This window comes from Argiope bruennichi, chromosome 4 (genome assembly GCF_947563725.1).
Source record: "Argiope bruennichi chromosome 4, qqArgBrue1.1, whole genome shotgun sequence".
NCBI classification, from domain to species: Eukaryota; Metazoa; Arthropoda; class Arachnida; order Araneae; family Araneidae; genus Argiope; species Argiope bruennichi.
This window is the reverse complement of record NC_079154.1, coordinates 82,148,306-82,166,786: the sequence shown is the minus strand read 5'-3', so window position 1 is coordinate 82,166,786 and position 18,481 is coordinate 82,148,306. Positions and strand designations below refer to the sequence as shown.

General features: G+C 51.5%; 76 non-coding genes across 76 annotated transcripts; all 76 read left to right on the top strand.

Annotated features, from left to right (window-relative positions):
• The first annotated feature begins 118 nt into the window (after positions 1–118).
• On the top strand, positions 119–190 carry Trnag-ucc (transfer RNA glycine (anticodon UCC)). The gene has a single exon. It is a non-coding gene; the product is annotated as a tRNA-Gly (tRNA).
• Positions 191–360: 170 nt separating this feature from the next.
• On the top strand, positions 361–432 carry Trnag-ucc (transfer RNA glycine (anticodon UCC)). Its single transcript has one exon. It is a non-coding gene; the product is annotated as a tRNA-Gly (tRNA).
• Positions 433–602: 170 nt separating this feature from the next.
• Trnas-uga (transfer RNA serine (anticodon UGA)) lies at positions 603–674 on the top strand. The gene has a single exon. It is a non-coding gene; the product is annotated as a tRNA-Ser (tRNA).
• A 170-nt stretch (positions 675–844) lies between these two features.
• Trnag-ucc (transfer RNA glycine (anticodon UCC)) lies at positions 845–916 on the top strand. Its single transcript has one exon. It is a non-coding gene; the product is annotated as a tRNA-Gly (tRNA).
• Positions 917–1,086: 170 nt separating this feature from the next.
• Positions 1,087–1,158, top strand: Trnag-ucc (transfer RNA glycine (anticodon UCC)). Its single transcript has one exon. It is a non-coding gene; the product is annotated as a tRNA-Gly (tRNA).
• Positions 1,159–1,328: 170 nt separating this feature from the next.
• Positions 1,329–1,400, top strand: Trnag-ucc (transfer RNA glycine (anticodon UCC)). The gene has a single exon. It is a non-coding gene; the product is annotated as a tRNA-Gly (tRNA).
• Positions 1,401–1,570: 170 nt separating this feature from the next.
• Trnag-ucc (transfer RNA glycine (anticodon UCC)) lies at positions 1,571–1,642 on the top strand. Its single transcript has one exon. It is a non-coding gene; the product is annotated as a tRNA-Gly (tRNA).
• A 170-nt stretch (positions 1,643–1,812) lies between these two features.
• On the top strand, positions 1,813–1,884 carry Trnag-ucc (transfer RNA glycine (anticodon UCC)). Its single transcript has one exon. It is a non-coding gene; the product is annotated as a tRNA-Gly (tRNA).
• Positions 1,885–2,054: 170 nt separating this feature from the next.
• Positions 2,055–2,126, top strand: Trnag-ucc (transfer RNA glycine (anticodon UCC)). The gene has a single exon. It is a non-coding gene; the product is annotated as a tRNA-Gly (tRNA).
• Positions 2,127–2,296: 170 nt separating this feature from the next.
• Trnag-ucc (transfer RNA glycine (anticodon UCC)) lies at positions 2,297–2,368 on the top strand. Its single transcript has one exon. It is a non-coding gene; the product is annotated as a tRNA-Gly (tRNA).
• Positions 2,369–2,538: 170 nt separating this feature from the next.
• On the top strand, positions 2,539–2,610 carry Trnas-uga (transfer RNA serine (anticodon UGA)). The gene has a single exon. It is a non-coding gene; the product is annotated as a tRNA-Ser (tRNA).
• Positions 2,611–2,780: 170 nt separating this feature from the next.
• Positions 2,781–2,852, top strand: Trnag-ucc (transfer RNA glycine (anticodon UCC)). Its single transcript has one exon. It is a non-coding gene; the product is annotated as a tRNA-Gly (tRNA).
• Positions 2,853–3,022: 170 nt separating this feature from the next.
• Positions 3,023–3,094, top strand: Trnag-ucc (transfer RNA glycine (anticodon UCC)). The gene has a single exon. It is a non-coding gene; the product is annotated as a tRNA-Gly (tRNA).
• Positions 3,095–3,264: 170 nt separating this feature from the next.
• Positions 3,265–3,336, top strand: Trnag-ucc (transfer RNA glycine (anticodon UCC)). The gene has a single exon. It is a non-coding gene; the product is annotated as a tRNA-Gly (tRNA).
• A 170-nt stretch (positions 3,337–3,506) lies between these two features.
• On the top strand, positions 3,507–3,578 carry Trnag-ucc (transfer RNA glycine (anticodon UCC)). Its single transcript has one exon. It is a non-coding gene; the product is annotated as a tRNA-Gly (tRNA).
• Positions 3,579–3,748: 170 nt separating this feature from the next.
• Trnag-ucc (transfer RNA glycine (anticodon UCC)) lies at positions 3,749–3,820 on the top strand. The gene has a single exon. It is a non-coding gene; the product is annotated as a tRNA-Gly (tRNA).
• A 170-nt stretch (positions 3,821–3,990) lies between these two features.
• On the top strand, positions 3,991–4,062 carry Trnag-ucc (transfer RNA glycine (anticodon UCC)). The gene has a single exon. It is a non-coding gene; the product is annotated as a tRNA-Gly (tRNA).
• A 170-nt stretch (positions 4,063–4,232) lies between these two features.
• Positions 4,233–4,304, top strand: Trnag-ucc (transfer RNA glycine (anticodon UCC)). Its single transcript has one exon. It is a non-coding gene; the product is annotated as a tRNA-Gly (tRNA).
• Positions 4,305–4,474: 170 nt separating this feature from the next.
• On the top strand, positions 4,475–4,546 carry Trnag-ucc (transfer RNA glycine (anticodon UCC)). The gene has a single exon. It is a non-coding gene; the product is annotated as a tRNA-Gly (tRNA).
• Positions 4,547–4,716: 170 nt separating this feature from the next.
• Trnag-ucc (transfer RNA glycine (anticodon UCC)) lies at positions 4,717–4,788 on the top strand. The gene has a single exon. It is a non-coding gene; the product is annotated as a tRNA-Gly (tRNA).
• A 170-nt stretch (positions 4,789–4,958) lies between these two features.
• Positions 4,959–5,030, top strand: Trnag-ucc (transfer RNA glycine (anticodon UCC)). Its single transcript has one exon. It is a non-coding gene; the product is annotated as a tRNA-Gly (tRNA).
• Positions 5,031–5,200: 170 nt separating this feature from the next.
• On the top strand, positions 5,201–5,272 carry Trnag-ucc (transfer RNA glycine (anticodon UCC)). Its single transcript has one exon. It is a non-coding gene; the product is annotated as a tRNA-Gly (tRNA).
• A 170-nt stretch (positions 5,273–5,442) lies between these two features.
• Positions 5,443–5,514, top strand: Trnag-ucc (transfer RNA glycine (anticodon UCC)). The gene has a single exon. It is a non-coding gene; the product is annotated as a tRNA-Gly (tRNA).
• Positions 5,515–5,684: 170 nt separating this feature from the next.
• On the top strand, positions 5,685–5,756 carry Trnas-uga (transfer RNA serine (anticodon UGA)). The gene has a single exon. It is a non-coding gene; the product is annotated as a tRNA-Ser (tRNA).
• A 170-nt stretch (positions 5,757–5,926) lies between these two features.
• Positions 5,927–5,998, top strand: Trnag-ucc (transfer RNA glycine (anticodon UCC)). The gene has a single exon. It is a non-coding gene; the product is annotated as a tRNA-Gly (tRNA).
• A 170-nt stretch (positions 5,999–6,168) lies between these two features.
• Positions 6,169–6,240, top strand: Trnag-ucc (transfer RNA glycine (anticodon UCC)). The gene has a single exon. It is a non-coding gene; the product is annotated as a tRNA-Gly (tRNA).
• Positions 6,241–6,410: 170 nt separating this feature from the next.
• Positions 6,411–6,482, top strand: Trnag-ucc (transfer RNA glycine (anticodon UCC)). The gene has a single exon. It is a non-coding gene; the product is annotated as a tRNA-Gly (tRNA).
• Positions 6,483–6,652: 170 nt separating this feature from the next.
• Trnag-ucc (transfer RNA glycine (anticodon UCC)) lies at positions 6,653–6,724 on the top strand. Its single transcript has one exon. It is a non-coding gene; the product is annotated as a tRNA-Gly (tRNA).
• Positions 6,725–6,894: 170 nt separating this feature from the next.
• Positions 6,895–6,966, top strand: Trnag-ucc (transfer RNA glycine (anticodon UCC)). Its single transcript has one exon. It is a non-coding gene; the product is annotated as a tRNA-Gly (tRNA).
• Positions 6,967–7,136: 170 nt separating this feature from the next.
• Positions 7,137–7,208, top strand: Trnag-ucc (transfer RNA glycine (anticodon UCC)). Its single transcript has one exon. It is a non-coding gene; the product is annotated as a tRNA-Gly (tRNA).
• A 170-nt stretch (positions 7,209–7,378) lies between these two features.
• Positions 7,379–7,450, top strand: Trnag-ucc (transfer RNA glycine (anticodon UCC)). The gene has a single exon. It is a non-coding gene; the product is annotated as a tRNA-Gly (tRNA).
• Positions 7,451–7,620: 170 nt separating this feature from the next.
• On the top strand, positions 7,621–7,692 carry Trnag-ucc (transfer RNA glycine (anticodon UCC)). Its single transcript has one exon. It is a non-coding gene; the product is annotated as a tRNA-Gly (tRNA).
• Positions 7,693–7,862: 170 nt separating this feature from the next.
• On the top strand, positions 7,863–7,934 carry Trnag-ucc (transfer RNA glycine (anticodon UCC)). Its single transcript has one exon. It is a non-coding gene; the product is annotated as a tRNA-Gly (tRNA).
• Positions 7,935–8,104: 170 nt separating this feature from the next.
• On the top strand, positions 8,105–8,176 carry Trnag-ucc (transfer RNA glycine (anticodon UCC)). The gene has a single exon. It is a non-coding gene; the product is annotated as a tRNA-Gly (tRNA).
• Positions 8,177–8,346: 170 nt separating this feature from the next.
• Trnag-ucc (transfer RNA glycine (anticodon UCC)) lies at positions 8,347–8,418 on the top strand. The gene has a single exon. It is a non-coding gene; the product is annotated as a tRNA-Gly (tRNA).
• Positions 8,419–8,588: 170 nt separating this feature from the next.
• On the top strand, positions 8,589–8,660 carry Trnag-ucc (transfer RNA glycine (anticodon UCC)). Its single transcript has one exon. It is a non-coding gene; the product is annotated as a tRNA-Gly (tRNA).
• A 170-nt stretch (positions 8,661–8,830) lies between these two features.
• On the top strand, positions 8,831–8,902 carry Trnag-ucc (transfer RNA glycine (anticodon UCC)). The gene has a single exon. It is a non-coding gene; the product is annotated as a tRNA-Gly (tRNA).
• Positions 8,903–9,072: 170 nt separating this feature from the next.
• Positions 9,073–9,144, top strand: Trnag-ucc (transfer RNA glycine (anticodon UCC)). Its single transcript has one exon. It is a non-coding gene; the product is annotated as a tRNA-Gly (tRNA).
• A 170-nt stretch (positions 9,145–9,314) lies between these two features.
• Trnag-ucc (transfer RNA glycine (anticodon UCC)) lies at positions 9,315–9,386 on the top strand. Its single transcript has one exon. It is a non-coding gene; the product is annotated as a tRNA-Gly (tRNA).
• A 170-nt stretch (positions 9,387–9,556) lies between these two features.
• On the top strand, positions 9,557–9,628 carry Trnag-ucc (transfer RNA glycine (anticodon UCC)). The gene has a single exon. It is a non-coding gene; the product is annotated as a tRNA-Gly (tRNA).
• A 170-nt stretch (positions 9,629–9,798) lies between these two features.
• Trnag-ucc (transfer RNA glycine (anticodon UCC)) lies at positions 9,799–9,870 on the top strand. Its single transcript has one exon. It is a non-coding gene; the product is annotated as a tRNA-Gly (tRNA).
• Positions 9,871–10,040: 170 nt separating this feature from the next.
• Trnag-ucc (transfer RNA glycine (anticodon UCC)) lies at positions 10,041–10,112 on the top strand. The gene has a single exon. It is a non-coding gene; the product is annotated as a tRNA-Gly (tRNA).
• A 170-nt stretch (positions 10,113–10,282) lies between these two features.
• Trnag-ucc (transfer RNA glycine (anticodon UCC)) lies at positions 10,283–10,354 on the top strand. The gene has a single exon. It is a non-coding gene; the product is annotated as a tRNA-Gly (tRNA).
• A 170-nt stretch (positions 10,355–10,524) lies between these two features.
• On the top strand, positions 10,525–10,596 carry Trnag-ucc (transfer RNA glycine (anticodon UCC)). Its single transcript has one exon. It is a non-coding gene; the product is annotated as a tRNA-Gly (tRNA).
• Positions 10,597–10,766: 170 nt separating this feature from the next.
• Positions 10,767–10,838, top strand: Trnag-ucc (transfer RNA glycine (anticodon UCC)). The gene has a single exon. It is a non-coding gene; the product is annotated as a tRNA-Gly (tRNA).
• Positions 10,839–11,008: 170 nt separating this feature from the next.
• On the top strand, positions 11,009–11,080 carry Trnag-ucc (transfer RNA glycine (anticodon UCC)). Its single transcript has one exon. It is a non-coding gene; the product is annotated as a tRNA-Gly (tRNA).
• Positions 11,081–11,250: 170 nt separating this feature from the next.
• On the top strand, positions 11,251–11,322 carry Trnag-ucc (transfer RNA glycine (anticodon UCC)). Its single transcript has one exon. It is a non-coding gene; the product is annotated as a tRNA-Gly (tRNA).
• A 170-nt stretch (positions 11,323–11,492) lies between these two features.
• Positions 11,493–11,564, top strand: Trnag-ucc (transfer RNA glycine (anticodon UCC)). The gene has a single exon. It is a non-coding gene; the product is annotated as a tRNA-Gly (tRNA).
• Positions 11,565–11,734: 170 nt separating this feature from the next.
• Trnag-ucc (transfer RNA glycine (anticodon UCC)) lies at positions 11,735–11,806 on the top strand. The gene has a single exon. It is a non-coding gene; the product is annotated as a tRNA-Gly (tRNA).
• A 170-nt stretch (positions 11,807–11,976) lies between these two features.
• On the top strand, positions 11,977–12,048 carry Trnag-ucc (transfer RNA glycine (anticodon UCC)). The gene has a single exon. It is a non-coding gene; the product is annotated as a tRNA-Gly (tRNA).
• Positions 12,049–12,218: 170 nt separating this feature from the next.
• On the top strand, positions 12,219–12,290 carry Trnag-ucc (transfer RNA glycine (anticodon UCC)). The gene has a single exon. It is a non-coding gene; the product is annotated as a tRNA-Gly (tRNA).
• A 170-nt stretch (positions 12,291–12,460) lies between these two features.
• Trnaa-ugc (transfer RNA alanine (anticodon UGC)) lies at positions 12,461–12,532 on the top strand. The gene has a single exon. It is a non-coding gene; the product is annotated as a tRNA-Ala (tRNA).
• Positions 12,533–12,702: 170 nt separating this feature from the next.
• Positions 12,703–12,774, top strand: Trnag-ucc (transfer RNA glycine (anticodon UCC)). Its single transcript has one exon. It is a non-coding gene; the product is annotated as a tRNA-Gly (tRNA).
• Positions 12,775–12,944: 170 nt separating this feature from the next.
• Positions 12,945–13,016, top strand: Trnag-ucc (transfer RNA glycine (anticodon UCC)). The gene has a single exon. It is a non-coding gene; the product is annotated as a tRNA-Gly (tRNA).
• A 170-nt stretch (positions 13,017–13,186) lies between these two features.
• On the top strand, positions 13,187–13,258 carry Trnag-ucc (transfer RNA glycine (anticodon UCC)). Its single transcript has one exon. It is a non-coding gene; the product is annotated as a tRNA-Gly (tRNA).
• A 170-nt stretch (positions 13,259–13,428) lies between these two features.
• Trnag-ucc (transfer RNA glycine (anticodon UCC)) lies at positions 13,429–13,500 on the top strand. The gene has a single exon. It is a non-coding gene; the product is annotated as a tRNA-Gly (tRNA).
• Positions 13,501–13,670: 170 nt separating this feature from the next.
• Positions 13,671–13,742, top strand: Trnag-ucc (transfer RNA glycine (anticodon UCC)). Its single transcript has one exon. It is a non-coding gene; the product is annotated as a tRNA-Gly (tRNA).
• A 170-nt stretch (positions 13,743–13,912) lies between these two features.
• Trnag-ucc (transfer RNA glycine (anticodon UCC)) lies at positions 13,913–13,984 on the top strand. Its single transcript has one exon. It is a non-coding gene; the product is annotated as a tRNA-Gly (tRNA).
• A 170-nt stretch (positions 13,985–14,154) lies between these two features.
• Trnag-ucc (transfer RNA glycine (anticodon UCC)) lies at positions 14,155–14,226 on the top strand. The gene has a single exon. It is a non-coding gene; the product is annotated as a tRNA-Gly (tRNA).
• Positions 14,227–14,396: 170 nt separating this feature from the next.
• On the top strand, positions 14,397–14,468 carry Trnag-ucc (transfer RNA glycine (anticodon UCC)). The gene has a single exon. It is a non-coding gene; the product is annotated as a tRNA-Gly (tRNA).
• A 170-nt stretch (positions 14,469–14,638) lies between these two features.
• On the top strand, positions 14,639–14,710 carry Trnag-ucc (transfer RNA glycine (anticodon UCC)). Its single transcript has one exon. It is a non-coding gene; the product is annotated as a tRNA-Gly (tRNA).
• A 170-nt stretch (positions 14,711–14,880) lies between these two features.
• Trnag-ucc (transfer RNA glycine (anticodon UCC)) lies at positions 14,881–14,952 on the top strand. Its single transcript has one exon. It is a non-coding gene; the product is annotated as a tRNA-Gly (tRNA).
• Positions 14,953–15,122: 170 nt separating this feature from the next.
• Trnag-ucc (transfer RNA glycine (anticodon UCC)) lies at positions 15,123–15,194 on the top strand. Its single transcript has one exon. It is a non-coding gene; the product is annotated as a tRNA-Gly (tRNA).
• A 170-nt stretch (positions 15,195–15,364) lies between these two features.
• Trnag-ucc (transfer RNA glycine (anticodon UCC)) lies at positions 15,365–15,436 on the top strand. The gene has a single exon. It is a non-coding gene; the product is annotated as a tRNA-Gly (tRNA).
• Positions 15,437–15,606: 170 nt separating this feature from the next.
• Positions 15,607–15,678, top strand: Trnag-ucc (transfer RNA glycine (anticodon UCC)). The gene has a single exon. It is a non-coding gene; the product is annotated as a tRNA-Gly (tRNA).
• Positions 15,679–15,848: 170 nt separating this feature from the next.
• Trnag-ucc (transfer RNA glycine (anticodon UCC)) lies at positions 15,849–15,920 on the top strand. The gene has a single exon. It is a non-coding gene; the product is annotated as a tRNA-Gly (tRNA).
• A 170-nt stretch (positions 15,921–16,090) lies between these two features.
• On the top strand, positions 16,091–16,162 carry Trnag-ucc (transfer RNA glycine (anticodon UCC)). Its single transcript has one exon. It is a non-coding gene; the product is annotated as a tRNA-Gly (tRNA).
• Positions 16,163–16,332: 170 nt separating this feature from the next.
• Positions 16,333–16,404, top strand: Trnag-ucc (transfer RNA glycine (anticodon UCC)). The gene has a single exon. It is a non-coding gene; the product is annotated as a tRNA-Gly (tRNA).
• A 170-nt stretch (positions 16,405–16,574) lies between these two features.
• Trnag-ucc (transfer RNA glycine (anticodon UCC)) lies at positions 16,575–16,646 on the top strand. Its single transcript has one exon. It is a non-coding gene; the product is annotated as a tRNA-Gly (tRNA).
• A 170-nt stretch (positions 16,647–16,816) lies between these two features.
• Positions 16,817–16,888, top strand: Trnag-ucc (transfer RNA glycine (anticodon UCC)). Its single transcript has one exon. It is a non-coding gene; the product is annotated as a tRNA-Gly (tRNA).
• Positions 16,889–17,058: 170 nt separating this feature from the next.
• On the top strand, positions 17,059–17,130 carry Trnag-ucc (transfer RNA glycine (anticodon UCC)). Its single transcript has one exon. It is a non-coding gene; the product is annotated as a tRNA-Gly (tRNA).
• A 170-nt stretch (positions 17,131–17,300) lies between these two features.
• On the top strand, positions 17,301–17,372 carry Trnag-ucc (transfer RNA glycine (anticodon UCC)). Its single transcript has one exon. It is a non-coding gene; the product is annotated as a tRNA-Gly (tRNA).
• Positions 17,373–17,542: 170 nt separating this feature from the next.
• Positions 17,543–17,614, top strand: Trnag-ucc (transfer RNA glycine (anticodon UCC)). Its single transcript has one exon. It is a non-coding gene; the product is annotated as a tRNA-Gly (tRNA).
• Positions 17,615–17,784: 170 nt separating this feature from the next.
• On the top strand, positions 17,785–17,856 carry Trnag-ucc (transfer RNA glycine (anticodon UCC)). The gene has a single exon. It is a non-coding gene; the product is annotated as a tRNA-Gly (tRNA).
• A 170-nt stretch (positions 17,857–18,026) lies between these two features.
• On the top strand, positions 18,027–18,098 carry Trnag-ucc (transfer RNA glycine (anticodon UCC)). Its single transcript has one exon. It is a non-coding gene; the product is annotated as a tRNA-Gly (tRNA).
• A 170-nt stretch (positions 18,099–18,268) lies between these two features.
• On the top strand, positions 18,269–18,340 carry Trnag-ucc (transfer RNA glycine (anticodon UCC)). Its single transcript has one exon. It is a non-coding gene; the product is annotated as a tRNA-Gly (tRNA).
• The last annotated feature ends 141 nt before the right edge of the window (positions 18,341–18,481 follow it).

The following is an 18,481-nucleotide window of genomic DNA, read 5'->3' as shown; positions in this document are numbered from 1 at the left end:
GTTCCGGAAATACCGCGTTCTCGCGGCCTATTCTTTTACCTCGGGAAGTTCCTATTCCCTCTCGCTTTCATCTGTTTCTTTTTCGTTTTTGTAGAGGAAATGTGTCAGACGTTCCGTCGCGTCGGTGGTATAACGGTTAGCATAGATGCCTTCCAAGCAGTTGACCCGGGTTCGACTCCCGGCCGACGCAAGTTATTTTTACATACACCGCCACCCTGGAGTTGGGCGTGGCTTAATGGAAAGTTCCGGAAATACCGCGTTCTCGCGGCCTATTCTTTTCCCTCGGGAAGTTCCTATTCCCTCTCGCTTTCATCAGTTTCTTTTCCGTTTTTGTAGAGGAAATGTGTCAGTCGTTCCGTCGCGTCGGTGGTATAACGGTTAGCATAGCTGCCTTCCAAGCAGTTGACCCGGGTTCGACTCCCGGCCGACGCAAGTCATTTTTACATACACCGCCACCCTGGAGTTGGGCGTGGCTTAATGGAAAGTTCCGGAAATACCGCGTTCTCGCGGCCTATTCTTTTACCTCGGGAAGTTCCTATTCCCTCTCGCTTTCACCTGTTTCTTTTCCGTTTTTGAAGAGGAAATGTGTCAGTCGTTCCGTCGCGTCGGTGGTATAACGGTTAGCATAGCTGCCTTGAAAGCAGTTGACCCGGGTTCGACTCCCGGCCGACGCAAGTCATTTTTACATACACCGCCACCCTGGAGTTGGGCGTGGCTTAATGGAAAGTTCCGGAAATACCGCGTTCTCGCGGCCTATTCTTTTACCTCGGGAAGTTCCTATTCCCTCTCGCTTTCATCTGTTTCTTTTTCGTTTTTGTAGAGGAAATGTGTCAGACGTTCCGTCGCGTCGGTGGTATAACGGTTAGCATAGATGCCTTCCAAGCAGTTGACCCGGGTTCGACTCCCGGCCGACGCAAGTTATTTTTACAGACACCGCCACCCTGGAGTTGGGCGTGGCTTAATGGAAAGTTCCGGAAATACCGCGTTCTCGCGGCCTATTCTTTTCCCTCGGGAAGTTCCTATTCCCTCTCGCTTTCATCTGTTTCTTTTCCGTTTTTGTAGAGGAAATGTGTCAGCCGTTCCGTCGCGTCGGTGGTATAACGGTTAGCATAGCTGCCTTCCAAGCAGTTGACCCGGGTTCGACTCCCGGCCGACGCAAGTCATTTTTACATACACCGCCACCCTGGAGTTGGGCGTGGCTTAATGGAAAGTACCGGAAATACCGCGTTCTCGCGGCCTATTCTTTTACCTCGGGAAGTTCCTATTCCCTCTCGCTTTCATCTGTTTCTTTTCCGTTTTTGTAGAGGAAATGTGTCAGTCGTTCCGTCGCGTCGGTGGTATAACGGTTAGCATAGCTGCCTTCCAAGCAGTTGACCCGGGTTTGACTCCCGGCCGACGCAAGTCATTTTTACATACACCGCCACCCTGGAGTTGGGCGTGGCTTAATGGAAAGTTCCGGAAATACCGCGTTCTCGCGGCCTATTCTTTTACCTCGGGAAGTTCCTATTCCCTCTCGCTTTCATCTGTTTCTTTTTCGTTTTTGTAGAGGAAATGTGTCAGACGTTCCGTCGCGTCGGTGGTATAACGGTTAGCATAGATGCCTTCCAAGCAGTTGACCCGGGTTCGACTCCCGGCCGACGCAAGTTATTTTTACAGACACCGCCACCCTGGAGTTGGGCGTGGCTTAATGGAAAGTTCCGGAAATACCGCGTTCTCGCGGCCTATTCTTTTCCCTCGGGAAGTTCCTATTCCCTCTCGCTTTCATCTGTTTCTTTTCCGTTTTTGTAGAGGAAATGTGTCAGCCGTTCCGTCGCGTCGGTGGTATAACGGTTAGCATAGCTGCCTTCCAAGCAGTTGACCCGGGTTCGACTCCCGGCCGACGCAAGTCATTTTTACATACACCGCCACCCTGGAGTTGGGCGTGGCTTAATGGAAAGTACCGGAAATACCGCGTTCTCGCGGCCTATTCTTTTACCTCGGGAAGTTCCTATTCCCTCTCGCTTTCATCTGTTTCTTTTCCGTTTTTGTAGAGGAAATGTGTCAGTCGTTCCGTCGCGTCGGTGGTATAACGGTTAGCATAGCTGCCTTCCAAGCAGTTGACCCGGGTTTGACTCCCGGCCGACGCAAGTCATTTTTACATACACCGCCACCCTGGAGTTGGGCGTGGCTTAATGGAAAGTTCCGGAAATACCGCGTTCTCGCGGCCTATTCTTTTACCTCGGGAAGTTCCTATTCCCTCTCGCTTTCATCTGTTTCTTTTCCGTTTTTGTAGAGGAAATGTGTCAGTCGTTCCGTCGCGTCGGTGGTTTAACGGTTAGCATAGCTGCCTTCCAAGCAGTTGACCCGGGTTCGACTCCCGGCCGACGCAAGTCATTTTTACATACACCGCCACCCTGGAGTTGGGCGTGGCTTAATGGAAAGTTCCGGAAATACCGCGTTCTCGCGGCCTATTCTTTTACCTCGGGAAGTTCCTATTCCCTCTCGCTTTCACCTGTTTCTTTTCCGTTTTTGAAGAGGAAATGTGTCAGTCGTTCCGTCGCGTCGGTGGTATAACGGTTAGCATAGCTGCCTTGAAAGCAGTTGACCCGGGTTCGACTCCCGGCCGACGCAAGTCATTTTTACATACACCGCCACCCTGGAGTTGGGCGTGGCTTAATGGAAAGTTCCGGAAATACCGCGTTCTCGCGGCCTATTCTTTTCCCTCGGGAAGTTCCTATTCCCTCTCGCTTTCATCTGTTTCTTTTCCGTTTTTGTAGAGGAAATGTGTCAGACGTTCCGTCGCGTCGGTGGTATAACGGTTAGCATAGCTGCCTTCCAAGCAGTTGACCCGGGTTCGACTCCCGGCCGACGCAAGTCATTTTTACATACACCGCCACCCTGGAGTTGGGCGTGGCTTAATGGAAAGTTCCGGAAATACCGCGTTCTCGCGGCCTATTCTTTTACCTCGGGAAGTTCCTATTCCCTCTCGCTTTCATCTGTTTCTTTTCCGTTTTTGTAGAGGAAATGTGTCAGTCGTTCCGTCGCGTCGGTGGTATAACGGTTAGCATAGCTGCCTTCCAAGCAGTTGACCCGGGTTCGACTCCCGGCCGACGCAAGTCATTTTTACATACACCGCCACCCTGGAGTTGGGCGTGGCTTAATGGAAAGTTCCGGAAATACCGCGTTCTCGCGGCCTATTCTTTTACCTCGGGAAGTTCCTATTCCCTCTCGCTTTCATCTGTTTCTTTTCCGTTTTTGTAGAGGAAATGTGTCAGTCGTTCCGTCGCGTCGGTGGTATAACGGTTAGCATAGCTGCCTTCCAAGCAGTTGACCCGGGTTCGACTCCCGGCCGACGCAAGTCATTTTTACATACACCGCCACCCTGGAGTTGGGCGTGGCTTAATGGAAAGTTCCGGAAATACCGCTTTCTCGCGGCCTATTCTTTTACCTCGGGAAGTTCCTATTCCCTCTCGCTTTCATCTGTTTCTTTTCCGTTTTTGTAGAGGAAATGTGTCAGTCGTTCCGTCGCGTCGGTGGTATAACGGTTAGCATAGCTGCCTTCCAAGCAGTTGACCCGGGTTCGACTCCCGGTCGACGCAAGTCATTTTTACATACACCGCCACCCTGGAGTTGGGCGTGGCTTAATGGAAAGTTCCGGAAATACCGCGTTCTCGCGGCCTATTCTTTTACCTCGGGAAGTTCCTATTCCCTCTCGCTTTCATCTGTTTCTTTTCCGTTTTTGTAGAGGAAATGTGTCAGTCGTTCCGTCGCGTCGGTGGTATAACGGTTAGCATAGCTGCCTTCCAAGCAGTTGACCCGGGTTCGACTCCCGGCCGACGCAAGTCATTTTTACATACACCGCCACCCTGGAGTTGGGCGTGGCTTAATGGAAAGTTCCGGAAATACCGCGTTCTCGCGGCCTATTCTTTTACCTCGGGAAGTTCCTATTCCCTCTCGCTTTCATCTGTTTCTTTTCCGTTTTTGTAGAGGAAATGTGTCAGTCGTTCCGTCGCGTCGGTGGTATAACGGTTAGCATAGCTGCCTTCCAAGCAGTTGACCCGGGTTCGACTCCCGGCCGACGCAAGTCATTTTTACATACACCGCCACCCTGGAGTTGGGCGTGGCTTAATGGAAAGTTCCGGAAATACCGCGTTCTCGCGGCCTATTCTTTTACCTCGGGAAGTTCCTATTCCCTCTCGCTTTCATCTGTTTCTTTTCCGTTTTTGTAGAGGAAATGTGTCAGTCGTTCCATCGCGTCGGTGGTATAACGGTTAGCATAGCTGCCTTCCAAGCAGTTGACCCGGGTTCGACTCCCGGCCGACGCAAGTCATTTTTACATACACCGCCACCCTGGAGTTGGGCGTGGCTTAATGGAAAGTTCCGGAAATACCGCTTTCTCGCGGCCTATTCTTTTACCTCGGGAAGTTCCTATTCCCTCTCGCTTTCATCTGTTTCTTTTCCGTTTTTGTAGAGGAAATGTGTCAGTCGTTCCGTCGCGTCGGTGGTATAACGGTTAGCATAGCTGCCTTCCAAGCAGTTGACCCGGGTTCGACTCCCGGCCGACGCAAGTCATTTTTACATACACCGCCACCCTGGAGTTGGGCGTGGCTTAATGGAAAGTTCCGGAAATACCGCGTTCTCGCGGCCTATTCTTTTACCTCGGGAAGTTCCTATTCCCTCTCGCTTTCATCTGTTTCTTTTCCGTTTTTGTAGAGGAAATGTGTCAGACGTTCCGTCGCGTCGGTGGTATAACGGTTAGCATAGCTGCCTTCCAAGCAGTTGACCTGGGTTCGACTCCCGGCCGACGCAAGTCATTTTTACATACACCGCCACCCTGGACTTGGGCGTGGCTTAATGGAAAGTTCCGGAAATACCGCGTTCTCGCGGCCTATTCTTTTACCTCGGGAAGTTCCTATTCCCTCTCGCTTTCATCTGTTTCTTTTCCGTTTTTGTAGAGGAAATGTGTCAGTCCTTCCGTCGCGTCGGTGGTATAACGGTTAGCATAGCTGCCTTCCAAGCAGTTGACCCGGGTTCGACTCCCGGCCGACGCAAGTCATTTTTACATACACCGCCACCCTGGAGTTGGGCGTGGCTTAATGGAAAGTTCCGGAAATACCGCGTTCTCGCGGCCTATTCTTTTACCTCGGGAAGTTCCTATTCCCTCTCGCTTTCATCTGTTTCTTTTCCGTTTTTGTAGAGGAAATGTGTCAGTCGTTCCGTCGCGTCGGTGGTATAACGGTTAGCATAGCTGCCTTCCAAGCAGTTGACCCGGGTTCGACTCCCGGCTGACGCAAGTCTTTTTTACATACACCGCCACCCTGGAGTTGGGCGTGGCTTAATGGAAAGTTCCGGAAATACCGCGTTCTCGCGGCCTATTCTTTTACCTCGGGAAGTTCCTATTCCCTCTCGCTTTCATCTGTTTCTTTTCCGTTTTTGTAGAGGAAATGTGTCAGTCGTTCCGTCGCGTCGGTGGTATAACGGTAAGCATAGCTGCCTTCCAAGCAGTTGACCCGGGTTCGACTCCCGGCCGACGCAAGTCATTTTTACATACACCGCCACCCTGGAGTTGGGCGTGGCTTAATGGAAAGTTCCGGAAATACCGCGTTCTCGCGGCCTATTCTTTTACCTCGGGAAGTTCCTATTCCCTCTCGCTTTCACCTGTTTCTTTTCCGTTTTTGAAGAGGAAATGTGTCAGTCGTTCCGTCGCGTCGGTGGTATAACGGTTAGCATAGCTGCCTTGAAAGCAGTTGACCCGGGTTCGACTCCCGGCCGACGCAAGTCATTTTTACATACACCGCCACCCTGGAGTTGGGCGTGGCTTAATGGAAAGTTCCGGAAATACCGCGTTCTCGCGGCCTATTCTTTTACCTCGGGAAGTTCCTATTCCCTCTCGCTTTCATCTGTTTCTTTTCCGTTTTTGTAGAGGAAATGTGTCAGTCGTTCCGTCGCGTCGGTGGTATAACGGTTAGCATAGCTGCCTTCCAAGCAGTTGACCCGGGTTCGACTCCCGGCCGACGCAAGTCATTTTTACATACACCGCCACCCTGGAGTTGGGCGTGGCTTAATGGAAAGTTCCGGAAATACCGCGTTCTCGCGGCCTGTTCTTTTACCTCGGGAAGTTCCTATTCCCTCTCTCTTTCATCTGTTTCTTTTCCGTTTTTGTAGAGGAAATGTGTCAGTCGTTCCGTCGCGTCGGTGGTATAACGGTTAGCATAGCTGCCTTCCAAGCAGTTGACCCGGGTTCGACTCCCGGCCGACGCAAGTCATTTTTACATACACCGCCACCCTGGAGTTGGGCGTGGCTTAATGGAAAGTTCCGGAAATACCGCGTTCTCGCGGCCTATTCTTTTACCTCGGGAAGTTCCTATTCCCTCTCGCTTTCATCTGTTTCTTTTCCGTTTTTGTAGAGGAAATGTGTCAGACGTTCCGTCGCGTCGGTGGTATAACGGTCAGCATAGCTGCCTTCCAAGCAGTTGACCCGGGTTCGACTCCCGGCCGACGCAAGTCATTTTTACATACACCGCCACCCTGGAGTTGGGCGTGGCTTAATGGAAAGTTCCGGAAATACCGCGTTCTCGCGGCCTATTCTTTTACCTCGGGAAGTTCCTATTCCCTCTCGCTTTCATCTGTTTCTTTTCCGTTTTTGTAGAGGAAATGTGTCAGTCGTTCCGTCGCGTCGGTGGTATAACGGTTAGCATAGCTGCCTTCCAAGCAGTTGACCCGGGTTCGACTCCCGGCCGACGCAAGTCATTTTTACATACACCGCCACCCTGGAGTTGGGCGTGGCTTAATGGAAAGTTCCGGAAATACCGCGTTCTCGCGGCCTATTCTTTTACCTCGGGAAGTTCCTATTCCCTCTCGCTTTCATCTGTTTCTTTTCCGTTTTTGTAGAGAAAATGTGTCAGTCGTTCCGTCGCGTCGGTGGTATAACGGTTAGCATAGCTGCCTTCCAAGCAGTTGACCCGGGTTCGACTCCCGGCCGACGCAAGTCATTTTTACATACACCGCCACCCTGGAGTTGGGCGTGGCTTAATGGAAAGTTCCGGAAATACCGCGTTCTCGCGGCCTATTCTTTTACCTCGGGAAGTTCCTATTCCCTCTCGCTTTCATCTGTTTCTTTTCCGTTTTTGTAGAGGAAATGTGTCAGTCGTTCCGTCGCGTCGGTGGTATAACGGTTAGCATAGCTGCCTTCCAAGCAGTTGACCCGGGTTCGACTCCCGGCCGACGCAAGTCATTTTTACATACACCGCCACCCTGGAGTTGGGCGTGGCTTAATGGAAAGTTCCGGAAATACCGCGTTCTCGCGGCCTATTCTTTTACCTCGGGAAGTTCCTATTCCCTCTCGCTTTCATCTGTTTCTTTTCCGTTTTTGTAGAGGAAATGTGTCAGTCGTTCCGTCGCGTCGGTGGTATAACGGTTAGCATAGCTGCCTTCCAAGCAGTTGACCCGGGTTCGACTCCCGGCCGACGCAAGTCATTTTTACATACACCGCCACCCTGGAGTTGGGCGTGGCTTAATGGAAAGTTCCGGAAATACCGCGTTCTCGCGGCCTATTCTTTTACCTCGGGAAGTTCCTATTCCCTCTCGCTTTCATCTGTTTCTTTTCCGTTTTTGTAGAGGAAATGTGTCAGTCGTTCCGTCGCGTCGGTGGTATAACGGTTAGCATAGCTGCCTTCCAAGCAGTTGACCCGGGTTCGACTCCCGGCCGACGCAAGTCATTTTTACATACACCGCCACCCTGGAGTTGGGCGTGGCTTAATGGAAAGTTCCGGAAATACCGCGTTCTCGCGGCCTATTCTTTTACCTCGGGAAGTTCCTATTCCCTCTCGCTTTCATCTGTTTCTTTTCCGTTTTTGTAGAGGAAATGTGTCAGTCGTTCCGTCGCGTCGGTGGTATAACGGTTAGCACAGCTGCCTTCCAAGCAGTTGACCCGGGTTCGACTCCCGGCCGACGCAAGTCTTTTTTACATACACCGCCACCCTGGAGTTGGGCGTGGCTTAATGGAAAGTTCCGGAAATACCGCGTTCTCGCGGCCTATTCTTTTACCTCGGGAAGTTCCTATTCCCTCTCGCTTTCATCTGTTTCTTTTCCGTTTTTGTAGAGGAAATGTGTCAGTCGTTCCGTCGCGTCGGTGGTATAACGGTAAGCATAGCTGCCTTCCAAGCAGTTGACCCGGGTTCGACTCCCGGCCGACGCAAGTCATTTTTACATACACCGCCACCCTGGAGTTGGGCGTGGCTTAATGGAAAGTTCCGGAAATACCGCGTTCTCGCGGCCTATTCTTTTACCTCGGGAAGTTCCTATTCCCTCTCGCTTTCATCTGTTTCTTTTCCGTTTTTGTAGAGGAAATGTGTCAGTCGTTCCGTCGCGTCGGTGGTATAACGGTTAGCATAGCTGCCTTCCAAGCAGTTGACCCGGGTTCGACTCCCGGCCGACGCAAGTCTTTTTTACATACACCGCCACCCTGGAGTTGGGCGTGGCTTAATGGAAAGTTCCGGAAATACCGCGTTCTCGCGGCCTATTCTTTTACCTCGGGAAGTTCCTATTCCCTCTCGCTTTCATCTGTTTCTTTTCCGTTTTTGTAGAGGAAATGTGTCAGTCGTTCCGTCGCGTCGGTGGTATAACGGTAAGCATAGCTGCCTTCCAAGCAGTTGACCCGGGTTCGACTCCCGGCCGACGCAAGTCATTTTTACATACACCGCCACCCTGGAGTTGGGCGTGGCTGAATGGAAAGTTCCGGAAATACCGCGTTCTCGCGGCCTATTCTTTTACCTCGGGAAGTTCCTATTCCCTCTCGCTTTCATCTGTTTCTTTTTCGTTTTTGTAGAGGAAATGTGTCAGACGTTCCGTCGCGTCGGTGGTATAACGGTTAGCATAGCTGCCTTCCAAGCAGTTGACCCGGGTTCGACTCCCGGCCGACGCAAGTCATTTTTACATACACCGCCACCCTGGAGTTGGGCGTGGCTGAATGGAAAGTTCCGGAAATACCGCGTTCTCGCGGCCTATTCTTTTACCTCGGGAAGTTCCTATTCCCTCTCGCTTTCATCTGTTTCTTTTCCGTTTTTTTAGAGGAAATGTGTCAGTCGTTCCGTCGCGTCGGTGGTATAACGGTTAGCATAGCTGCCTTCCAAGCAGTTGACCCGGGTTCGACTCCCGGCCGACGCAAGTCATTTTTACATACACCGCCACCCTGGAGTTGGGCGTGGCTGAATGGAAAGTTCCGGAAATACCGCGTTCTCGCGGCCTATTCTTTTACCTCGGGAAGTTCCTATTCCCTCTCGCTTTCATCTGTTTCTTTTCCGTTTTTTTAGAGGAAATGTGTCAGTCGTTCCGTCGCGTCGGTGGTATAACGGTTAGCATAGCTGCCTTCCACGCAGTTGACCCGGGTTCGACTCCCGGCCGACGCAAGTCATTTTTACATACACCGCCACCCTGGAGTTGGGCGTGGCTTAATGGAAAGTTCCGGAAATACCGCGTTCTCGCGGCCTATTCTTTTACGTCGGGAAGTTCCTATTCCCTCTCGCTTTCATCTGTTTCTTTTCCGTTTTTGTAGAGGAAATGTGTCAGTCGTTCCGTCGCGTCGGTGGTATAACGGTTAGCATAGCTGCCTTCCAAGCAGTTGACCCGGATTCGACTCCCGGCCGACGCAAGTCATTTTTACATACACCGCCACCCTGGAGTTGGGCGTGGCTTAATGGAAAGTTCCGGAAATACCGCGTTCTCGCGGCCTATTCTTTTACCTCGGGAAGTTCCTATTCCCTCTCGCTTTCATCTGTTTCTTTTCCGTTTTTGTAGAGGAAATGTGTCAGTCGTTCCGTCGCGTCGGTGGTATAACGGTTAGCATAGCTGCCTTCCAAGCAGTTGACCCGGTTTCGACTCCCGGCCGACGCAAGTCATTTTTACATACACCGCCACCCTGGAGTTGGGCGTGGCTTAATGGAAAGTTCCGGAAATACCGCGTTCTCGCGGCCTGTTCTTTTACCTCGGGAAGTTCCTATTCCCTCTCGCTTTCATCTGTTTCTTTTCCGTTTTTGTAGAGGAAATGTGTCAGTCGTTCCGTCGCGTCGGTGGTATAACGGTTAGCATAGCTGCCTTCCAAGCAGTTGACCCGGGTTCGACTCCCGGCCGACGCAAGTCATTTTTACATACACCGCCACCCTGGAGTTGGGCGTGGCTTAATGGAAAGTTCCGGAAATACCGCGTTCTCGCGGCCTATTCTTTTACCTCGGGAAGTTCCTATTCCCTCTCGCTTTCATCTGTTTCTTTTCCGTTTTTGTAGAGGAAATGTGTCAGTCGTTCCGTCGCGTCGGTGGTATAACGGTTAGCATAGCTGCCTTCCAAGCAGTTGACCCGGGTTCGACTCCCGGCCGACGCAAGTCATTTTTACATACACCTCCACCCTGGAGTTGGGCGTAGCTTAATGGAAAGTTCCGGAAATACCGCGTTCTCGCGGCCTATTCTTTTACCTCGGGAAGTTCCTATTCCCTCTCGCTTTCATCTGTTTCTTTTCCGTTTTTGTAGAGGAAATGTGTCAGTCGTTCCGTCGCGTCGGTGGTATAACGGTTAGCATAGCTGCCTTCCAAGCAGTTGACCCGGGTTCGACTCCCGGCCGACGCAAGTAATTTTTACATACACCGCCACCCTGGAGTTGGGCGTGGCTTAATGGAAAGTTCCGGAAATACCGCGTTCTCGCGGCCTATTCTTTTACCTCGGGAAGTTCCTATTCCCTCTCGCTTTCATCTGTTTCTTTTCCGTTTTTGTAGAGGAAATGTGTCAGTCGTTCCGTCGCGTCGGTGGTATAACGGTTAGCATAGCTGCCTTCCAAGCAGTTGACCCGGGTTCGACTCCCGGCCGACGCAAGTCATTTTTACATACACCGCCACCCTGGAGTTGGGCGTGGCTTAATGGAAAGTTCCGGAAATACCGCGTTCTCGCGGCCTATTCTTTTACCTCGGGAAGTTCCTATTCCCTCTCGCTTTCATCTGTTTCTTTTCCGTTTTTGTAGAGGAAATGTGTCAGTCGTTCCTTCGCGTCGGTGGTATAACGGTTAGCATAGCTGCCTTCCAAGCAGTGGAGCCGGGTTCGACTCCCGGCCGACGCAAGTCATTTTTACATACACCGCCACCCTGGAGTTGGGCGTGGCTTAATGGAAAGTTCCGGAAATACCGCGTTCTCGCGGCCTATTCTTTTACCTCGGGAAGTTCCTATTCCCTCTCGCTTTCACCTGTTTCTTTTCCGTTTTTGTAGAGGAAATGTGTCAGTCGTTCCGTCGCGTCGGTGGTATAACGGTTAGCATAGCTGCCTTCCAAGCAGTTGACCCGGGTTCGACTCCCGGCCGACGCAAGTCATTTTTACATACACCGCCACCCTGGAGTTGGGCGTGGCTTAATGGAAAGTTCCGGAAATACCGCGTTCTCGCGGCCTATTCTTTTACCTCGGGAAGTTCCTATTCCCTCTCGCTTTCATCTGTTTCTTTTCCGTTTTTGTAGAGGAAATGTATCAGTCGTTCCTTCGCGTCGGTGGTATAACGGTTAGCATAGCTGCCTTCCAAGCAGTGGAGCCGGGTTCGACTCCCGGCCGACGCAAGTCATTTTTACATACACCGCCACCCTGGAGTTGGGCGTGGCTTAATGGAAAGTTCCGGAAATACCGCGTTCTCGCGGCCTATTCTTTTACCTCGGGAATTTCCTATTCCCTCTCGCTTTCATCTGTTTCTTTTCCGTTTTTGTAGAGGAAATGTGTCAGTCGTTCCGTCGCGTCGGTGGTATAACGGTTAGCATAGCTGCCTTCCAAGCAGTTGACCCGGGTTCGACTCCCGGCCGACGCAAGTCATTTTTACATACACCGCCAACCTGGAGTTGGGCGTGGCTTAATGGAAAGTTCCGGAAATACCGCGTTCTCGCGGCCTATTCTTTTACCTCGGGAAGTTCCTATTCCCTCTCGCTTTCATTTTTTTCTTTTCCGTTTTTGTAGAGGAAATGTGTCAGTCGTTCCGTCGCGTCGGTGGTATAACGGTTAGCATAGCTGCCTTCCAAGCAGTTGACCCGGGTTCGACTCCCGGCCGACGCAAGTCATTTTTACATACACCGCCACCCTGGAGTTGGGCGTGGCTTAATGGAAAGTTCCGGAAATACCGCGTTCTCGCGGCCTATTCTTTTACCTCGGGAAGTTCCTATTCCCTCTCGCTTTCATCTGTTTCTTTTCCGTTTTTGTAGAGGAAATGTGTCAGACGTTCCGTCGCGTCGGTGGTATAACGGTAAGCATAGCTGCCTTCCAAGCAGTTGACCCGGGTTCGACTCCCGGCCGACGCAAGTCATTTTTACATACACCGCCACCCTGGAGTTGGGCGTGGCTGAATGGAAAGTTCCGGAAATACCGCGTTCTCGCGTCCTATTCTTTTACCTCGGGAAGTTCCTATTCCCTCTCGCTTTCATCTGTTTCTTTTCCGTTTTTGTAGAGGAAATGTGTCAGTCGTTCCGTCGCGTCGGTGGTATAACGGTTAGCATAGCTGCATTGCAAGCAGTTGACCCGGGTTCGACTCCCGGCCGACGCAAGTCATTTTTACATACACCGCCATCCTGGAGTTGGGCGTGGCTTAATGGAAAGTTCCGGAAATACCGCTTTCTCGCGGCCTATTCTTTTACCTCGGGAAGTTCCTATTCCCTCTCGCTTTCATCTGTTTCTTTTCCGTTTTTGTAGAGAAAATGTGTCAGACGTTCCGTCGCGTCGGTGGTATAACGGTTAGCATAGCTGCCTTCCAAGCAGTTGACCCGGGTTCGACTCCCGGCCGACGCAAGTCATTTTTACATACACCGCCACCCTGGAGTTGGGCGTGGCTTAATGGAAAGTTCCGGAAATACCGCGTTCTCGCGGCCTATTCTTTTACCTCGGGAAGTTCCTATTCCCTCTCGCTTTCATCTGTTTCTTTTCCGTTTTTGTAGAGGAAATGTGTCAGTCGTTCCGTCGCGTCGGTGGTATAACGGTTAGCATAGCTGCCTTCCAAGCAGTTGACCCGGGTTCGACTCCCGGCCGACGCAAGTCATTTTTACATACACCGCCACCCTGGAGTTGGGCGTGGCTTAATGGAAAGTTCCGGAAATACCGCGTTCTCGCGGCCTATTCTTTTACCTCGGGAAGTTCCTATTCCCTCTCGCTTTCATCTGTTTCTTTTCCGTTTTTGTAGAGGAAATGTGTCAGACGTTCCGTCGCGTCGGTGGTATAACGGTTAGCATAGCTGCCTTCCAAGCAGTTGACCCGGGTTCGACTCCCGGCCGACGCAAGTCATTTTTACATACACCGCCACCCTGGAGTTGGGCGTGGCTTAATGGAAAGTTCCGGAAATACCGCGTTCTCGCGGCCTATTCTTTTACCTCGGGAAGTTCCTATTCCCTCTCGCTTTCATCTGTTTCTTTTCCGTTTTTGTAGAGGAAATGTGTCAGTCGTTCCGTCGCGTCGGTGGTATAACGGTTAGCATAGCTGCCTTCCAAGCAGTTGACCCGGGTTCGACTCCCGGCCGACGCAAGTCATTTTTACATACACCGCCACCCTGGAGTTGGGCGTGGCTTAATGGAAAGTTCCGGAAATACCGCGTTCTCGCGGCCTATACTTTTACCTCGGGAAGTTCCTATTCCCTCTCGCTTTCATCTGTTTCTTTTCCGTTTTTGTAGAGGAAATGTGTCAGTCGTTCCGTCGCGTCGGTGGTATAACGGTTAGCATAGCTGCCTTCCAAGCAGTTGACCCGGGTTCGACTCCCGGCCGACGCAAGTCATTTTTACATACACCGCCACCCTGGAGTTGAGCGTGGCTTAATGGAAAGTTCCGGAAATACCGCATTCTCGCGGCCTATTCTTTTACCTCGGGAAGTTCCTATTCCCTCTCGCTTTCATCTGTTTCTTTTCCGTTTTTGTAGAGGAAATGTGTCAGTCGTTCCGTCGCGTCGGTGGTATAACGGTTAGCATAGCTGCCTTCCAAGCAGTTGACCCGGGTTCGACTCCCGGCCGACGCAAGTCATTTTTACATACACCGCCACCCTGGAGTTGGGCGTGGCTTAATGGAAAGTTCCGGAAATACCGCGTCCTCGCGGCCTATTCTTTTACCTCGGGAAGTTCCTATTCCCTCTCGCTTTCATCTGTTTCTTTTCCGTTTTTGTAGAGGAAATGTGTCTGTCGTTCCGTCGCGTCGGTGGTATAACGGTTAGCATAGCTGCCTTCCAAGCAGTTGACCCGGGTTCGACTCCCGGCCGACGCAAGTCATTTTTACATACACCGCCACCCTGGAGTTGGGCGTGGCTTAATGGAAAGTTCCGGAAATACCGCGTTCTCGCGGCCTATTCTTTTACCTCGGGAAGTTCCTATTCCCTCTCGCTTTCATCTGTTTCTTTTCCGTTTTTGTAGAGGAAATGTGTCAGTCGTTCCGTCGCGTCGGTGGTATAACGGTTAGCATAGCTGCCTTCCAAGCAGTTGACCCGGGTTCGACTCCCGGCCGACGCAAGTCAATTTTACATACACCGCCACCCTGGAGTTGGGCGTGGCTTAATGGAAAGTTCCGGAAATAACGCGTTCTCGCGGCCTACTCTTTTACCTCGGTTAGTTCCTATTCCCTCTCGCTTTCACCTGTTTCTTTTCCGTTTTTGAAGAGGAAATGTGTCAGTCGTTCCGTCGCGTCGGTGGTATAACGGTTAGCATAGCTGCCTTCCAAGCAGTTGACCCGGATTCAACTCCCGGCCGACGCAAGTCATTTTTACATACACCGCCACCCTGGAGTTGGGCGTGGCTTAATGGAAAGTTCCGGAAATACCGCGTTCTCGCGGCCTATTCTTTTACCTCGGGAAGTTCCTATTCCCTCTCGCTTTCATCTGTTTCTTTTCCGTTTTTGTAGAGGAAATGTGTCAGTCGTTCCGTCGCGTCGGTGGTATAACGGTTAGCATAGCTGCCTTCCAAGCAGTTGACCCGGGTTCGACTCCCGGCCGACGCAAGTCATTTTTACATACACCGCCACCCTGGAGTTGGGCGTGGCTTAATGGAAAGTTCCGGAAATACCGCGTTCTCGCGGCCTATACTTTTACCTCGGGAAGTTCCTATTCCCTCTCGCTTTCATCTGTTTCTTTTCCGTTTTTGTAGAGGAAATGTGTCAGTCGTTCCGTCGCGTCGGTGGTATAACGGTTAGCATAGCTGCCTTCCAAGCAGTTGACCCGGGTTCGACTCCCGGCCGACGCAAGTCATTTTTACATACACCGCCACCCTGGAGTTGGGCGTGGCTTAATGGAAAGTTCCGGAAATACCGCGTTCTCGCGGCCTATTCTTTTACCTCGGGAAGTTCCTATTCCCTCTCGCTTTCATCTGTTTCTTTTCCGTTTTTGTAGAGGAAATGTGTCAGTCGTTCCTTCGCGTCGGTGGTATAACGGTTAGCATAGCTGCCTTCCAAGCAGTGGACCCGGGTTCGACTCCCGGCCGACGCAAGTCATTTTTACATACACCGCCACCCTGGAGTTGGGCGTGGCTTAATGGAAAGTTCCGGAAATACCGCGTTCTCGCGGCCTATTCTTTTACCTCGGGAAGTTCCTATTCCCTCTCGCTTTCATCTGTTTCTTTTCCGTTTTTGTAGAGGAAATGTGTCAGTCGTTCCGTCGCGTCGGTGGTATAACGGTTAGCATAGCTGCCTTCCAAGCAGTTGACCCGGGTTCGACTCCCGGCCGACGCAAGTCATTTTTACATACACCGCCACCCTGGAGTTGGGCGTGGCTTAATGGAAAGTTCCGGAAATACCGCGTTCTCGCGGCCTATTCTTTTACCTCGGGAAGTTCCTATTCCCTCTCGCTTTCATCTGTTTCTTTTCCGTTTTTGTAGAGGAAATGTGTCAGTCGTTCCGTCGCGTCGGTGGTATAACGGTTAGCATAGCTGCCTTCCAAGCAGTTGACCCGGGTTCGACTCCCGGCCGACGCAAGTCATTTTTACATACACCGCCACCCTGGAGTTGGGCGTGGCTTAATGGAAAGTTCCGGAAATACCGCGTTCTCGCGGCCTATACTTTTACCTCGGGAAGTTCCTATTCCCTCTCGCTTTCATCTGTTTCTTTTCCGTTTTTGTAGAGGAAATGTGTCAGTCGTTCCGTCGCGTCGGTGGTATAACGGTTAGCATAGCTGCCTTCCAAGCAGTTGACCCGGGTTCGACTCCCGGCCGACGCAAGTCATTTTTACATACACCGCCACCCTGGAGTTGAGCGTGGCTTAATGGAAAGTTCCGGAAATACCGCATTCTCGCGGCCTATTCTTTTACCTCGGGAAGTTCCTATTCCCTCTCGCTTTCATCTGTTTCTTTTCCGTTTTTGTAGAGGAAATGTGTCAGTCGTTCCGTCGCGTCGGTGGTATAACGGTTAGCATAGCTGCCTTCCAAGCAGTTGACCCGGGTTCGACTCCCGGCCGACGCAAGTCATTTTTACATACACCGCCACCCTGGAGTTGGGCGTGGCTTAATGGAAAGTTCCGGAAATACCGCGTCCTCGCGGCCTATTCTTTTACCTCGGGAAGTTCCTATTCCCTCTCGCTTTCATCTGTTTCTTTTCCGTTTTTGTAGAGGAAATGTGTCTGTCGTTCCGTCGCGTCGGTGGTATAACGGTTAGCATAGCTGCCTTCCAAGCAGTTGACCCGGGTTCGACTCCCGGCCGACGCAAGTCATTTTTACATACACCGCCACCCTGGAGTTGGGCGTGGCTTAATGGAAAGTTCCGGAAATACCGCGTTCTCGCGGCCTATTCTTTTACCTCGGGAAGTTCCTATTCCCTCTCGCTTTCATCTGTTTCTTTTCCGTTTTTGTAGAGGAAATGTGTCAGTCGTTCCGTCGCGTCGGTGGTATAACGGTTAGCATAGCTGCCTTCCAAGCAGTTGACCCGGGTTCGACTCCCGGCCGACGCAAGTCAATTTTACATACACCGCCACCCTGGAGTTGGGCGTGGCTTAATGGAAAGTTCCGGAAATAACGCGTTCTCGCGGCCTACTCTTTTACCTCGGTTAGTTCCTATTCCCTCTCGCTTTCACCTGTTTCTTTTCCGTTTTTGAAGAGGAAATGTGTCAGTCGTTCCGTCGCGTCGGTGGTATAACGGTTAGCATAGCTGCCTTCCAAGCAGTTGACCCGGATTCAACTCCCGGCCGACGCAAGTCATTTTTACATACACCGCCACCCTGGAGTTGGGCGTGGCTTAATGGAAAGTTCCGGAAATACCGCGTTCTCGCGGCCTATTCTTTTACCTCGGGAAGTTCCTATTCCCTCTCGCTTTCATCTGTTTCTTTTCCGTTTTTGTAGAGGAAATGTGTCAGTCGTTCCGTCGCGTCGGTGGTATAACGGTTAGCATAGCTGCCTTCCAAGCAGTTGACCCGGGTTCGACTCCCGGCCGACGCAAGTCATTTTTACATACACCGCCACCCTGGAGTTGGGCGTGGCTTAATGGAAAGTTCCGGAAATACCGCGTTCTCGCGGCCTATTCTTTTACCTCGGGAAGTTCCTATTCCCTCTCGCTTTCATCTGTTTCTTTTCCGTTTTTGTAGAGGAAATGTGTCAGTCGTTCCTTCGCGTCGGTGGTATAACGGTTAGCATAGCTGCCTTCCAAGCAGTGGACCCGGGTTCGACTCCCGGCCGACGCAAGTCATTTTTACATACACCGCCACCCTGGAGTTGGGCGTGGCTTAATGGAAAGTTCCGGAAATACCGCGTTCTCGCGGCCTATTCTTTTACCTCGGGAAGTTCCTATTCCCTCTCGCTTTCATCTGTTTCTTTTCCGTTTTTGTAGAGGAAATGTGTCAGTCGTTCCGTCGCGTCGGTGGTATAACGGTTAGCATAGCTGCCTTCCAAGCAGTTGACCCGGGTTCGACTCCCGGCCGACGCAAGTCATTTTTACATACACCGCCACCCTGGAGTTGGGCGTGGCTTAATGGAAAGTTCCGGAAATAACGCGTTCTCGCGGCCTACTCTTTTACCTCGGGAAGTTCCTATTCCCTCTCGCTTTCATCTGTTTCTTTTCCGTTTTTGTAGAGGAAATGTGTCAGACGTTCCGTCGCGTCGGTGGTATAACGGTTAGCATAGCTGCCTTCCAAGCAGTTGACCCGGGTTCGACTCCCGGCCGACGCAAGTCATTTTTACATACACCGCCACCCTGGAGTTGGGCGTGGCTTAATGGAAAGTTCCGGAAATAACGCGTTCTCGCGGCCTACTCTTTTACCTCGGGAAGTTCCTATTCCCTCTCGCTTTCATCTGTTTCTTTTCCGTTTTTGTAGAGGAAATGTGTCAGACGTTCCGTCGCGTCGGTGGTATAACGGTTAGCATAGCTGCCTTCCAAGCAGTTGACCCGGGTTCGACTCCCGGCCGACGCAAATCATTTTTACATACACCGCCACCCTGGAGTTGGGCGTGGCTTAATGGAAAGTTCCGGAAATACCGCGTTCTCGCGGCCTATTCTTTTACCTCGGGAAGTTCCTATTCCCTCTCGCTTTCATCTGTTTCTTTTCCGTTTT